General features: G+C 42.3%; 1 protein-coding gene across 6 annotated transcripts in view; it reads right to left on the reverse strand.

Annotated features, from left to right (window-relative positions):
* ADD1 (adducin 1 (alpha)) overlaps positions 1 to 16,589 on the reverse strand; it is a 103,265-nt gene that overhangs the window by 75,249 nt on the left and 11,427 nt on the right. For 2 of the 6 annotated variants that reach the window (XM_011970830.1, XM_011970834.1), the window contains exon 2: positions 3,016 to 3,172. The exons of the other annotated variants lie outside the window; for them this stretch is intronic. The gene's annotated coding sequence lies outside the window, so the exon portion shown is untranslated. The remainder of the gene's footprint in view (positions 1 to 3,015; positions 3,173 to 16,589) is intronic. 6 annotated transcript variants of the gene reach the window in all.

A 16,589-nucleotide genomic window follows, 5' to 3' on the forward strand; every position in this document is an offset into this window, starting at 1 on the left:
TCTCTACTAAAAATACAAAAAAATAGCCGGGCCTGGTGGCAGGCACAGGTAGTCCCAGCTACTTGGGAGGCTGAGGCAGGAGAACGGCGTGAACCCGGGAGGCGGAGAGTGCAGTGAGCCAAGATCGCGCCACCGCTCTCCAGCCTGGGCGACCGAGTTAGACTCCCGCAGAAAGAAAAGAAAAAAAAGAAAGAAAGAGAAAGAGAAAGAGGAAGAGGAAGAGAAGAGATGAGAAGAAAGGAAAGAAAGAAAGAAAATGTCATCTGTTTACAAAAAACAGCATGCAGCACAGTTCCTATCTTGTCTGCAGTCACTTCACAAACTACTTATTTTGATTTTTGTTTAGGAGGCACATGGAACTGAAAATTTTAGCTGCCCAATTTTATTCAACTACCCCACAAAAAAACACAAATGACAATCCTAACACTCTTCAATCTTTGGAGGGTTGAGATAGTAGACATTATTTGTTATCTTTAGTAGATTCAACTACTTAGCCTGAAAATGTTAACTTTTTCTCTTAACAGAGATAAATCTCCTTAGGGCCTTTCCTCTAATTTTGCTAGACTGGGTTCCAGGTGCCTAGTGAGGAACCCCTCATGTGATATTTGAAGTGTGAAAACTGTAAAGTACCCTGTTGCATTACACAAATTCTTGCTAGCTGGACAGACTAAGGACAGCTGGTTTGCTAAATGGCATTGAAGAAAATCCTGACGGAACAGCACTATTTAGTCCAAATAACATCCCTTTTCTAATGTCCCAGAAAACACCACTCTGCCTAGTACGTTATTTACTGACCCGGAAATAACAAAGTACAGTATGTTGGAATATTTTTCTTAGCAGACGCACTGCAGCCCCAGGATGATCCATCTTTATTAATGTATAACTAAACCTCAGGTCAGAAACCAGACAAATGTTTGCTTCTCTAAAATATATAATGAGGGAATTCTGAAACTTTTGGACAGATTCAATTATTTATTGGCATCTCCCTTCTGGCACAGACATCTTTGCTAATGGTAACTATTCCCAGTATTCACATGATTTACTTTTGAGTCCCTAAAGCTAGAACATGAAAACCTAAGGCTGAAACAAGGAAGAAGAGAGCCGTTAAAGCAAGCCTCTGTGAAAAATGCCTGCTAGAGGACCCAAAGGATCTTGTGCATTAGAATGCTCTTTGATTGTCAGCTAATAACGAAATACTGCTCCATGGGGAAAAGACAGCAGATAATGAAAGTGGTATCCCCCGCTAGTCCTTGGCCACCTGGCACCCAACTCCAGAGAGCCTTTGGAATTGTCAATAGGAGACCAAGAAGAGGGGTGATCTCTACAGTATCTTCCCTTATTTCTAACTCCTGACACACAATATACTTGCACTGGAGACATTTTCCACATTACATGCAAGGCACCAGAGATTAAAAAATACAAAGAGTAGGAGATGACAGACAAAATTCTCTTAGTGCATGACAGAACTGTACTTAACAGTGTATCAGCAGGGGAAAAGTGTCCATGTGTGGGAGGTAGAAAGAACTGAGAGAGGATGTTATGAGTTGAATTGTGTCCACTCTCCAAAATTCACATGTTGAAGCCCTAACCCCCAGTTCCACAGAATATGCCCTTATTTGGAAACAGGGTCGCTACAGATATAATTCATTAAGATGGGGTCCACAAGGCAGACCTAATCCAAAATGACTTCTGTCCTTATAAAATGGAAAATGTGGACAAAGAGACACACACAGGGAGAACTAAGTGTAGATGAAGGCAGAGGTTGAGGCAGTGCTTCCTCAAGCCAAGGAATGCCAAGGACTGCCGACTACCGAGCTGGAGAGAGGATGGGGGGCCCATTCTCCCTCAGCCTCAGGAGGAACCAGCCCTGCCCACACCCTGATCTTAGACTTCCAGCCTCCAGAACTGAGATGACACATTACTGTTGTTTAAGCCCCTGGTCTGTGGCACTTGGTTACAGCAGCCCTGGGAAACTCATACAGAGGGGCTGTCAGGAAAGCTTCACAGAGATGATTTCAGAGGTAAAACATGTGTCTGCCAGGTGGCTTGGGGAAGGCAGCAGTCACCTGGTGAATAAACACCTGCTGAGTTTTAGGGAGTAGCACAGAAGAGACAGCAGAGTGAGTGCAGTCAACCTTCCTCTGATTTTACACACAGTGCCTGGCACCCAGCAGGTGTTCCACACATTTTTAATGACCTAATTTAACTGTTCTCTCTATTCTAAACCTTTCAGCCCCCACTCATTCTCAATATCCAACTCAAATGCTTCCTGCTCTATGAAGGTTCCCCACGCCCGAAGCCTGACACCTGGCCTCCTGTGTGTCAACATACACCATTCCCACCTCTCCCATGGCCACTTTCAAACAGGACCAAATCATATGCGGATAAATTATCTGGGTACATGCTTGCTCCATCACTGGTCTGTGGGCCTGTGAAATACAGGAACAATACATTTCTAACTCATGTTTGTACAAGGGCCCTGGGGGAGTGTTTTATACATAGCAGGGGCTCAAACGAGACTGTTTATTCCTGAAGTAAGGCATTTGCTACAAGGAACATCTAACTTCCCTGGGACAAAGGGCTCCGAGAGGTCTGCATCCAAAATGAAACTGCATCGTCAAGAAATAAGCAGTGAAACAGAAGGTGGAGACTTCGCTGGAAAGAGTAGCGAGATTGTAAGCAGACTTGGGGGCTCCAACACTGATGACTAAATCCAGGCAGAGGACTGGGAACAGTGTAGCAGTCAGCACATACTCTGGCCAGCACCCTGAGCAGAAGAGACATGGACACCCTGGCCAGAAATTCAATACAAACACTTGGAAACGTGCAATTTTGGAAGGCTGCAGCACCACCCAAAGCAAAGGAAATCCCTGTTATCTACTGGCAGGAGGGAGCCCAACATCTGGCACTATCTCCAAAATCAAACAGCACAAATGTAGTAAGTTCTAACCCTGCACTGCTTACAGTACTAGTCTAATGATGTGGTTCTCCACTACCCTAAAAGAGAACACCTACCTTATGTTGAAGGTTCTTCTTCACAGCTTTAGGCTGACTGAATGTGCCCTGTTTGGGACCTCAGAGCTCAGTAAAAGCCTTTAATTACTCTGATCGGATCATTTCTATTCCTGTGTCTCCGGATGTCCTCTTGCAGAAGAAGCTGCTCAAAAGGTACCTTTCAAATAATCACAGCTGAAGTTATCTCTGTTTACTATGAGTGTATTAACTCATTTTTTCTGCAGATAAGGCATGACACAGTTAAGCAGCCAGTAATGGGGTTGCTGGAGTCTGAACTCAGGCTGCCTGGCTCCAGAGCTCCTCCTCCTCCCTCCACTTCACATTCTGACAATCAGGATGTCTCAGAACAGCTCCAATTAGAAACAAAAGCAAAACATAAAACTGAACCACAGCAAAGTGTCCCAGCCTACTCAAGTGGGTCCTCTTGCTTCCTCACTCTTTAATGATGAATGGCTAGTTAACGGCTTCCCAGCCTAAATCGTCCACATTTTATTAAGTCTTTTATACAATTATATAGCTGGTGTTTTTCTTTTAACTACAGCATTAATTAATCCTACGGTATATTATGAGAGATATTCCAGTTACTTGCTTAAGGTTGAGAAGGCAGTAAGAGCAGAAGCAAGAATTTGAAATTAAGACTGTGGTTTGGAGACTGCACTCTTAATTGCTTCTCATTAAACTGTGTTCTTGTTGCTGACGACAGGACTCTCCAGTCCAAGGGTCAGTATTCAGCCAAAAATCAGAGGTTGGTTTCACTCACTCCTGTAAAACTTCAACACGTATGGTGTTACCTCACCTGTAAAGTAAAAACAGCTCCCCTCCCAAACTCCAGACCTAATTTTTCCCAAACCCAGTTGAGGAAAATGCAGCTAGAAAATGCGAGGGATCCAGAAAAGTGACCATGAATTGTATAAGGACACTATAAAGACCACTGCAGAGAACAATGTTCTCACACACACTAATTAATTCCAACCACCCTAACAAGATTCCTCCATGTGCAGATCAAAGACTGACTCAGTGTTTTTGTGGGTTTTCTTTCTTTTTCAGACTGGGTCTTGCTCTGTCATCCAGGCTGGAGTGCAGTGGTGTGATCTGGGCTCACTACAACCTCCGTCTCCTGGGCTCAAGTGATCCTCCCATCTCAGCCTCCTGAGTAGCTTGGGACTACAGGGGCGTGCCACCATGCCCAGATAATTATTGTATTTTTTGTAGAGATGGGGTTTAGCCAAGTTTCCCAGGCTGGTCTTGAACTCCTGGGCTCAAGCAATCCACCTACCTTGGCTTCCCAAAGTACTGGGATTACAGGTGTACCTGGCTCACAATTTTAAGTTCCAGAGGTCTCACAATAAATAAATAGCTGGCTTTTTCAAAACCTAAATCCAAGACTACTCACTCTCAATGCCAAGCTCATCTACTGCACTGCAGCACAGGAAATCAAAATGTAAACACGAGAAGAGCTAGCAGGCATACTGGGGTTCTTCTGTCTAGTTCAGCATCATCTCCCCACCATTTAGCACAGAACAGGCCTCAATAAATATTTGGTAAATGAATGAATGATAAAAAAACACAAAATCATTCTGTATTACTAATTTTCACAAAATTTATTTTCATTCCCCCCAAAAATACTATTTAAAATAACCTCCAGGCCAGGCACAGAGGCTCACGCCTGTCATCCCAGCACTCTGGGCGGCCAAGGCGGACAGATCACCTGAGGTCAGGACTTCGAGACCAGCCTGGCCAACGTGGTGAAACCCCATCTCTACTAAAAATACAAAAAAAAAAAAAATTAACTGGGTGCGATGGTGCGTGCCTATAGTCCCAGCTATTCCGGAGGCTGAGGCAGGAGAACTGCTTGAACCTGACAGGCGAAGGTTTGCAGTAAGCCAAGATCGTGCTACTGCACTCCAGCCTGGAGGACAGAGGGAGACTGTCTCAAAAAAAATGAAATGAAATAAATAAAATAAAATAAAACATCCAGAATCTTCAGATGGCCCATGAACAAATATCAATCAGTATACTCTTAAAAAAGTTTTTTCAAGAAGAAATTCCACAAAGCAGACTGCAGTTAAGATTTCAGGAGAGGAATCTAGGAGAAATAATTTTATATATCTGCTATCTCGCAATTGAGCAAATAACACAACCCAAGAGAGACTCTGCTGTAGTTACTATACTAATTCACATATTCCGAGCTACACGTCCTGAACAATCACATGTGGGAAAAAGCAGAACTCGACTTACCTTCTGGCAATGTCAGCTGCTTTCTCTATTTTTGCTCCCTCATTATACTGTTACTGTCCTTCAATTAATATAATATTTTAATTTTTTAACTATACTTTTGTTGAAGTGATTAAATCTTTCAAATTCTTTTTATTGAAACAAAAATTTTTTCTGAATTTCACTCTGTGAGAGTGGTTTGCTAAATAATGGTTTGAATTGGATTTTATTTTTCTAGAGGGAAGGGGAAGGTGGGGAAGTTTGGCAGGATTGCAGATAAGGGAGATTAAAATATTGACCACAAAAAAACAGGCAGTTTTGACAGAATTTAATAATCAGCAACTAAAAGTTCCTAGTTGTGAAGTAGCTGGTTTATCTGGAAGACAAATGATAAAAGAAAGCTTTGAAAATTATAGCAAGGGCTCATAAACTGAGAACACCACAATGGGTAAGTGTACTGAGAAAAATATATTTATTCTGTACACGCAAAGGCTGAAACATGAGATACTTCATTAACTCTAAAACTTCTGAAGATGGTGCCAGGTTTTCCTTTTAGAGCTAGGCAGGAAGCATTTAAAATCACAAAAATAAGCCTAAGAAGACTTGCCAAAGGTATGTTCATTGAAAATTAATTATGTCAGCTGATGGAGACTTGAAAGTCTTTATGCTATCAAATAATTATGAGTACACAAAATTTTAGATGGTCTAGTCTTCACAAAAACAAGGAAATACTGTCAGGCAGGGAAAAAAAAACAAGAGAAAATAGTGTGTGTATGGTACCTTTTGTGGGGGGAAGGAAGAGAATAAGAAAAATATTCACATTTGCTTGTATTTGCATAAAGAAATGCAGGAAGAATATACAAGAAACTTACAATGGTGATTTACTTGTAAAGAAGAGAGAGCTGGGTGGATGGGGACAAAGATGACCAGGAGATCCTTTATTGTTCATAGATATACACACACACATTTTTAAAGATTAATTTATAAAAGGTAAATTTACAAAATAATAAAATTTGAAAAATGAAACAAGTGAGGCACAATGGGGCCCGGGAGTTAAAGTCCAGCCAGGCAACAAAGCAAGACCCCATCTCTTAAAAACCCAAAAACTCAAACCATTAAGAACGTAAATAAAATAATAAGCATCACTGAGAGCAATAGGCCTCCCATTCCCTGCTGGCATCAGCTCCCACCCCACCTCCTGGAGAGGAGACTCCACAGGGAGCCGGGGACCCTGACCAGAAAGGGGAAGGAAGTGTAAACACCTAAGAGTGCTTATGAGTGTAGGGCCACCTGGCAGACGGGCACACAGAGCAGGACTCCAAAAATTTCCTGAGCTTGGCATCTCAGATGCATTCGAATAAATAAAATAATAAGCATCACTGTGGGTATAAAATGAACAGAGGACACTGTTGGAACATTGTATTTTCAGCAGCATAATGATACCAAACATTTGTTTAAAGTTTTATATTTTACAACATAAATTCTTTTTTTTTTTTTTTTTTTGAGACGGAGTCTCGCTCTGTGGCCCAAGGTGGAGCAATGGCACTCACGATCTTGGCTCACGGCAAGCTCCGCCTCCCGGGTTCAAGCAATTCACCTCTCTCAGCCTCCCGAACGAATAGCTGGGACTACAGGCAAACGCCGCCACGCCCAGCTAATTTTTTATATTTTAGTAGAGACGGAGTTTCACTATGTTGCCCAGGCTGTTCTCAACTCCTGAACTCAAGAAATCTGCCCGCCTCGGCCTCCCAAAGAGATAGGATTATAGGCGTGAGCCACCACGCCCGGCCATAAATTCTGTTATTTAAGTGTTTTAGCAGGATAGCCTTATCCTGATCTCACAGGTCATAAAATGTAGGTCCTCGGAGACTGTGTCTTACCTTAAGGTAGAGACAGTAAGTTAACCAAACTCTCTAGTTGACAGTGTATGGGGGTTAAATGTGCCCCACATGGTCTCCAAAATGATTCTGTTCATATCAGAACAGAATCTTTTCTTTCTTGCTTATCTTTTCTCTGGAACTCAGTATTTCAATCTATAAACAGGTTGTAGTAGCCAGGCACAGTGACTCATGCCTGTACTCAAAGGTACTTGGGAGGCTGAGGCAGGAGGATCACTTCAGCCCAGGAGTTTGAGATGAGCCTGGGCAACACGGTGAGACCCTATGTCTTAGAAAACAAAAACCAAAACAAACAAACAAAAAAAGGTGTAGTAATGGCAACCATGAGTAATATTGTAAAATCAAAACTGCTGTCTGGAAAGCATTTAGAGTGTTTGGTAGACAGCAGACACTCACTGTAGGGTGGCTAACATTACTGAACAAACCTAAGAACCAAGTATCCTGGCTTCCAAGACTATGAACTTTCCACAGCACCAAATTGCTTCTTGCAATGATTTTTACTGTCAGTGACAACTGAAAATTTCTGATTCCTGTCATAACACTTGGTTTCCAAAATATATTAAATACTGTTTCTCATATATGTAATTTGCTTCTAATTATTACTACCACTTTCCTATATTAACATTCAAATAATTTCTGAAGTCTTTAAAAATTTCAAGTAAAGCCTGGTACAGTGGCTCACAACTGTAATCCCAGCACCTTGGGAGGCAGAGGTGGGCAGATCGCTTCAGCCCAGGGTTTGAGACTAGTCTGGGCAATATGGCAGAACCCTCTCTCTACAAACACAAACAAACAAAATACAAAAATTAGATGGGCGTGGTGGCATGCACCTGTAGTACCAGGAGGCCGAGGTGAGAGGATCACTTGAGCCCAGTAGAGGCTGTAGTGGGCCACGATCATGCCACTGCACTCTAGCCTGGGTGACAGAGTGAAGCTCTGTCTCAAAAAAATTAAAATAATAACATGAAAATTCCAAGTGATATTTGGAGGGGAAAATCATGAAAAGTCTTAATAGCCACAAATAGCAAAAAAAAAAAAGGCCAAACATAAATTTAAACAAAGGAAAACTATGATTCAAATTGCATACATATGTATTAGTTCTTACTTATATGGCACCAAAATGGAGTCATTTCAATAGGCATGACAGTACAGAGGTAGAGGGGAGAGGCCACACTTTAGAAGTCTCTATAGTTGGGTCATGGAGAGAAGTGGCAGATCCCATGCAACTTTTCAAATGTAACGGAGCAGAGTCAAAGGATGACAATCACTGTCATGGAGTCAGCACTCAGTCACCAAGCATCTACCAAGCACCAACTGTGAGGCTGCTATAGACCAGGCACTGCTCAGCAATCCAGATTCTTGGGGGACATCAATGAACAAAACAAAGATTTCTTACATTCCTGCAGGGAGGCCAGGCAGTAAACATGATACATAAGTAAATCACACAGTCTGTTAGAAGGCGACAAGTGCTATGGGTAGGGAACTGGGAGTCCAGCGGGTGGGGAGGTGAGTCACATCATTAAGTAGGAAGAGCAGAGGAAAGCTCTCAGAGAAGGGGACAGCTGAGGAAGGACTCACAAACAGGTGGTGAGAGCACTGGGCCAGGTGGCCATATATCCATATATCCATATATCCAGAAAGGCATTCCAGGCAGAGAGAAAGCTAGAGCCAAAACCCCAGGTAAGAACTGGCTTTTGTCTGGGAATGGGAGAGGGGAATAAAGCTGTCTGTTTATCATCTCCTTTCTTTAAGCATTGAGATATTCAGTCACATTTTGGTAAATAAGCAAAGATAAAAAGAGGCTAAGAGTTGAGCATCCTGTTTAATTTTACATAGAAAACTAGTGTCGGGGGTAGGATTTGAATCCACAGCTCCTAAAACTGTGGTTTGAACCTCTGAGACCCACTCCTCAGTGACGCTGGTTTCAATTCCTTCTGACCGCATTCACTTCACTAGCTCTCAGCAACATCTGGCACAGCTGCTCCCACTTTCAGGAATCACTGTCCTCTTCTGGTTTTCAGACATCAGTTTCTGGTTCTCCTCCTACCTCTCCAGCTACTGCTGTGAGTCTCCCTTGCTGTTCTACCTCTTTTATCCAACTTCTACCTGCTGGGGTGCCCAGTACCCTGAGCTGCTTCTCTCCCCTAGCTATCCCATTGCCTTAAGCCAGGGGTGTCCAATCTTTTGGCTTCCCTGGACCACACTGGAAGAACTGTCTCGGGCCACACATAAAATACACTAACACTAACGATAGTTGATGAACTTAATTCTCATAGTGTTTTAAGAAAGTTTACAAATTTGTTAGGCTGCATTCAAAGCTGTCCTGGGCCACATGTGGGCCACAGGTTGGACAAGTTTGCCTTAAAGGATTACACTGATCCAGGCCCATCCTTGGCTCTAAACACCACCTCCACCAGTGGTTCTCAGCCCTCATCATACATTAGAGTGACCTAGATAGCTTTAAAACAAACCATGTCTAGACCCAAACCCAGACCCACAGAATCTGAATCTCTAGGAATGGAGCCTGGGCATCAGCATTTTTAAAGGTGAGTCAAACGTGCACTCAAGAGTTAAGAACCACTGATTTATATACACTAATGGACCCCAAATTTTTATCTCTAGCCCTAAACTCTTCCGAGTCCAAACTTGCATGTCCAAATGCCGACAAAACATCTGTTTGAATATTTAAAGTCCACTCAAACCTAACTTATTCAAAATAAGACTCAATCTCTAGTCTTGTCTCTCTGCTTCTAAACTCGTAAACTCTTAATAATTCATTCTCCATAAAGGTATTACTGTATTTAAATGTCACACCCTACTTAATTTGGGAGTGGTAGTTCATGCCTCTAATCCCAGCACTTTGGGAGGCCAAGGACCCCTTGGGGCCAAGAGTTCAATGGCTTTCCACAGCCCCTAGAATAAAATCTGCACTCTTGACCCCAACATGCAAGGGCCTTCCCAGTTTGGCCCCCAGCCCCCACGCTCCCTCGCTCACCATCTCCCAGACACACCAGTCTCCCTTCTGTCCTCAAACACCCCCAGTCCCTTCCTGCCTCAGTCTTTGTACTTGCTGTCCTCTCTGCCTAGAACAAATAATTTATTCCAGCTACTTTGAATGCTTTAGTCCTTATCAGTTTGGCTGCCGGTCAAATTTCACCTCTAAATTTTGAAGTCTGCTTCCCTGCCCACCCTATTTAGAATAGTCCCCACTCCCAGCTCTCTCAAATCACCCTGGACTTTTTGTGTTTTCTTACCCTTCAAAGCACTTATCACTATCCGGGCACAGACTCTGGAGCTAGACTGCCTGAGTTCAAATTCCAGCTCAGCCACTTACTGACTCTGTAACCTTGGCAAGATTTCTTAACTTCTCTGGTGGAAGTTTCCACATTTGAATTATGAGTTTAATAACAGGTTAATGCATGTAAAATGTTTAGAGTAAGTGGCTGACAAATAAGAAGTACGTAAGTGTTAACTCTTAGTAATACTGTCAGAAATAAACTATCTCCCCTAGTATAATAAAACTCCCAAGAGGACAAGAAACTTGTCTGTCTCATTCACTACTGTATTCACAGAGCTGTCACCGTAATAGTCTCTCAATTAATACATATTAAAGAACAAATACATTTCCAGATCTAACATTTTGGACTAACAATGCTAATCTAAGTTTGGTTTCTAAAGGCATACGACTAAGAAAAACCTTTGCTTTGCTTCAATCACAACTGACGTCCCACTGAAGAGACCCTTGGGGTACAGCAGCAAACTAAAACACTCCAAATTTCACTCACAAGTTCGCCACTCACAAGGAAATTCTAGACTGCAAATGGACAATCTGCATATCAAATGGGGTTTTGTATCTCTGAATTAAGAAGGTCTTATGTTTCCAAGAATTACGTCAATTCCCAAAGTTGATAAAGCAAAAGTAACTACTATGTCTGCCTCTTGATGGCTAGATTTGGAGACTAAAGCTCACACAAACAACTCCCAGAGGTAGGACAATAAGAAAAGGAGATTTCCAGACCTCAGGGAAGTTGTAACTAAGTGAGCCTGGTACTATAGTGAAACCCCATAAAGACTGCAGGAAGACTCAGCTAAGTCAGGAAGCACAGGTTGACTGGACACATCAGTATAGAAAACTCTACGTAAGATTTTATAAGGAAGGAAAAAACCAACACTCTATAATCTAATTAAACATGTAAGGAGGGATTAACAGTACTAACCTGAGAATGTTTCTCCTGGAAAAAAAAAAAAAAAAAAGGAACAATACCAGGGGAATCGTTTAATAATTATAAAACAGTAAGATGGAAAAGTATGTCATCATAAAGTGATCTTATGAATAACGCAGCTGCTGAATGAAATGGTGGTAAACAATGTGTCTAAAGTGGTAACTGCGTGAAGGGTAAGCCTGACACTGGAAAGGAAAACTTACAGTAAAGAAAACCTCCAAAATGGGCGAGGATTAAATAAAAAGTTTCACTTCCTTTTTGGCTTACATACTCTGAAAAGGAAGCAGAGGCTATCACTAAAATTTCTCTGTTTTGGTAGATGGGAAATGTCTGCTTTGTTTTGGCTTTTTTCAGACAGGGTCTCAATGTTGCCGAGGCTGGAGTGTAGAAATGTCTACTTTATTTGACATTTCTCTCAGTATGTGAGCATGAATTTTTTTTATATGCTTATTTACATTTAAAATTTCCCATAGTCTATTATTTCCTTTGTCCACATATCTGTTGAGATCTTCATGTATTTATTTCTATACACATCTGAAAAAAAAAGGTACGGTATTGACCCTTTTATCATATTTGTCATTCTCAGACTATTATCTTCTATAATTTTATTTTTCAATAAGAAAATATTTTAACATTTTGCATATTTAGGTCAACAAACCTTTTCCTTTGTGATTTCTTCTGCTTTTAAAAAGAAAGTTATTATTCCTTCCCAAGCACACATCTAATAAAATGTTCCAAGAAAATGTTAAGGCGTGGCCGGGCGCGGTGGCTCAAGCCTGTAATCCCAGCACTTTGGGAGGCCGAGACGGGCGGATCACAAGGTCAGGAGATCGAGACCATCCTGGCTAACCCGGTGAAACCTCGTCTCTACTAAAAAAAATACAAAAAACTAGCCGGGCGAGATGGCGGGCGCCTGTAGTCCCAGCTACTTGGGAGGCTGAGGCAGGAGAATGGCGTGAACCCGGGAGGCGGAGCTTGCAGTGAGCTGAGATCCGGCCATTGCACTCCAGCCTGGGCGACAGAGCGAGACTCCGTCTCAAAAAAAAAAAAAAAAAAAAAAAAGAAAATGTTAAGGCGTTATCTCTGATAAACATTTTATTTTGCTTTATCTCCACAGTGCCTCTATAATTTTAAACATTTCTTTTTAATCCACCTGGGATTTATTTTGATGAATGGTATGTTTTCTAGCTATCACATCATCAACAATCCGTTTTCCCCACAGACAAAGAGGCGCAGGGTCCAAAGAGGCAGGTTTCGACTTTGTACCAGCAACGCCCTACTATCACTTCATAGGCTTATTGTCTTCTGTACGTCAGTTTCCACATTTGTAATAAAATACACTCGGTCATATGTTCCCAGGTTGTTGGGGCAATTAGAACTAATAAATGTAAAATGCCTAGCACAATGTCTGGCACACAGATCTCCCATGATAGTAAATATGTTTATTATTCATTGTTTGTTGAGCCGTGGTCTCACTACATGGACAAGGTTGGTCTCAAACTCCTGGCTTCAAGTGATCTTCTGACCTCAGCTTCTCAAACTGCTAAGAATACAGGCATGAGCCACTGCCTGGCCTTGGGTGTGGTTTTGAAAATGACTCTGAGTGAAGCAACTAAAGATAACCATCTGTCTAACTGAAAAAATGTGAGTGAACTTTAATGCACCCTATCCTGTTTATATTTCCACAGTATGTCTAGTATCGCTGGTGCAGAAAAGAACCTGGTTTGGGTCTTTATCAAAATTCCATTAGCCTCGCAATGCTGATTAATAAATGTGCTCAATTCCTATCTATGGTTTATAACTCTAAGGCCAGACAACCCAGGTTCTGATTCCAGTTCATTAAACTACGTAACCTTAGGCACATTTCTTCATCTCTCTCTCTATTTCAGTTTCTTCATCTGTAAAATGAGAATCATTATCTACTTCCTTGGTTTAAGATTAAATGAGTTAACTTATGTCAAGTGTTTAGTACAAGGTACATAGTAAACACTCAGTAAGTGGTAGCTATCACTATTATTATTAGCAGTAGCAGCAACGGCATTATCTTTAAAGACTGACTGAATCTCTCTAAAAAGGACACCAGAACATCATTCTGTAATGGACAATAATTAACGGTCTTTCCTGGTATTTGCAGGGGGGACACATATCTCTACCACATAGTGGAGTTCCCTCTTAGAGGCTGTATCACTGCTGCGTATGGTCATTTTTTCAATCCAACTGCCAGACTGCAAGCTTACTGAAGGCAAGAGCTATTACAATGCTTTAATTCCAATATTCCTAACATAATGCTGTGAACACAGATCTTAAATAAATGGTTATTAAATTATTATATTATAATTTTAAAAAAAGCAATGAGACAGAACCTTAGAAGCATATATTTTCTGCCCCAGAAGGAACTTTAGAAGTCACCCAGTCATTTCACAGATGCTAAAATCAAGTTCTAGAACAAAGTAATGATTTTACCAAAGTCTTGTATGCTGGCCACACTGGAGTCAGTTCCCCTGTATCACGGAAAACACCAACAACACACCTCACTCGCTCCCTGGGCTGTCAAACCGTGCACTTTGGAACCAACCTCACACTGAATACACCTTTTGTATGTTTTAAACTAGTTTCCAATCACTATTTCCATTTGGAGACCTCAACTAACACAAATACTTGAAAATCCCTACCACTCAGATTTTCTTTGTGAGACAGGGTCTTGCTGTGTTGCCCAGGTTGGAGTGCAGTGGTACAATCTCAGCTCACTGCAACCTCTGCCTCCTGGGCTCAAGCGATCCTCCCACCTCAGCCTCCTGAGCAGCTGGGACCACAAGTGCGCCCCATCATGCCCAGCTAATTTTTGTATTTTATGTAGAGACGGGGTTTCGATTTGCCCACATTGGTCTCAAACTCCAGGGCTCAAGTGATCCTCTAGCTTCAGCCTCTTGAGTAGCTGAGACTCAGACTACAGGAGCACCACCATGCCTACTAATTTTTAGAATAAAAAAAAAACTTTAAATTGAATTTTTAGGTCAAAAAATGAATAACAGCTTAGACACAGAGGAATCTGTGAACTAAAACATAGCTTTAAAAAAACTACCCTGGCTGGGTGCTCACGCCTGTAATCCCAGCACTTTGGGAGGCTGAGGCAGGCGGATCATGAGGTCAGGAGATCGAGACCATCCTGGTCAACACTGTGAAACCCCGTCTCCACTAAAAACACAAAAAAATTAGCCGGGCGTGGTGGCGGGTGCCTGTAGGCCCAGCTGCCCAGGAGGCTGAGACAGGAAAATGGCGTGAACCCGGGAGGTGGAGCTTGCAATGAGCCAAGATCGAGTCACTGCACTCCAGCCTGGGCGACAGAGCAAGACTCCATCTCAAAAAAAAAAAGAAAGAAAAAAAGAAACAATTACCCAGAAACCAGTACAAGGAGAAAAAGAGATGCAAAATATGAAAGAAGAGATATAAATAACAGAATAAGGGCCGGGCGCAGTGGCTCACGCCTGTAATCCCAGCACTTTGGGAGGCCGAGACAGGTGCATCACGAGGTCAGGAGTTCGAGACCATCCTGGCTAAAACGGTGAAACCCCGTCTCTACTAAAAATACTAAAAATTAGCCGGGCGTGGTAGCACGCACCTGTAGTCCCAGCTACTCGGGAGACTGAGGCAGGAGAACTGCTTGAACCCGGGAGGTGAAGGTTGCAGTGGCCTGAGATCCCACCACTGCCCTCCAGCCTAGGCAACAAAGCAAGACTCCATCTCAAAAAAAATAAAATATAAAAAACAACAAAATAAGAAAGTTGGCCGGGTGTGATGGCTCAAACCTGTAATTCCAGCACTTTGGGAGGCTGAGGTGGGTGAATCACCTGAGGTCAGGAGTTTGAGACCAGACTGGCTGACATAGTGAAACCCCGTCTCTATTAAAAATACAAAAATTAGCCAGATGTGGTGGTGCACACCTGTAGTCCCAGCGACTTGGGAGTCTGAGATGGGAAAATCACTTGAACCCAGGAGGTGGAGGTTGCAGTGAGCGGAGTTCACGCCAGAGCACTCCAGCCTGGGCAATAGAGCAAGACTCCATCTCAGGGGGAAAAAAAGAAAAAAAAAAACAGTCTAGAAACCATTTACTTGAGTTACATGCAGAAATAATAAATACGGAAGGGTAAATATTCCAAGAGAAAATGTCTGACAACTTCCCAGAGCTGAAAGATATGAACCTACAAAAACCAAGCAAAATAAATAAAGATAAATTCATACCTTACACACATTGTAATGAATATGCAGAATAGCCAAGGCCAAAATAAAGAAAAGAAACTTCTAACAGAAGCCGGAAGGAAAAAAGACAGATCACCTACAAGGGAATAACAAACTGACTACTGTCAAACTTGCCAACAGAAACAACAAAAGTAGAAAACAGTAGGATAACTCCAAAATGCTGGAAAGAAATAACTGTCAATCTAGATTTCTATATCAAGTAAAATTATCTTTCAAGAACTTAGGTGAAGGTTGGGAGTGGTAGCTCATGCCTGTAATCCTAGCACTTTGGAAGGCTGAGGTGGGAGGATACTTGAGCCCAGGAATTCAAGACCAGCCTGGGCAATATAATAGTGAGATCCGTCTCTATTTTTTTTTTTTTTTTTTAAAGAACTTGTGTGAAATAATTTCCAAGTAGCTAGGATTACAGCCATGCACCACCATGCCCAATCGTGGCTCACGCTTGTAATCCTAACACTCTGGGAGACTGAGGCAGACAGATCACTTGAGTCCCGGAGTTTGAGACTAGCCTAAGCAACACAGCAAAACCCGGTTTCAAAAAAAAAATACAAAAATTAGCTGGGCATGGTAGCATGTGCCTGTAGTCCTAGCTACTTGAGGGCTGAGGTGGGAGGATGACTAGAGTCCAGGAGGTCAAGGCTGCAGTGAGCAGTGACTGCATCACTGCACTGAGGCCTGGGTGAAAGAGTGAGAACCTGTCTCAAAAAAAAGAAAAGAAAAAAACTTGTGCCCTCCAGCCTGAGTGTCAGAGGAAGACTGTGTCTTTAAAAAAAAAAAAAAAATTGGGAGGCCAAGTTGGGTGGATCACGAGGTCAGGAGATTGAGACCATTCTGGCTAACACAGTGAAACCCCATCTCTACTAAAAATACAAAAAACTAGCCGGAGTGGTGGTGGGCGCCTGTAGTCCCAGCTACTTGGGAGGCTGAGGCAGGAGAATGGCGTGAACCCGGGAGGCGGAGCTTGCAGTGAGCCGACATCAGG

The sequence above is a fragment of the Mandrillus leucophaeus genome, unplaced genomic scaffold (genome assembly GCF_000951045.1).
Source record: "Mandrillus leucophaeus isolate KB7577 unplaced genomic scaffold, Mleu.le_1.0 Scaffold98, whole genome shotgun sequence".
In the NCBI taxonomy this organism is placed as follows: Eukaryota; Metazoa; Chordata; class Mammalia; order Primates; family Cercopithecidae; genus Mandrillus; species Mandrillus leucophaeus.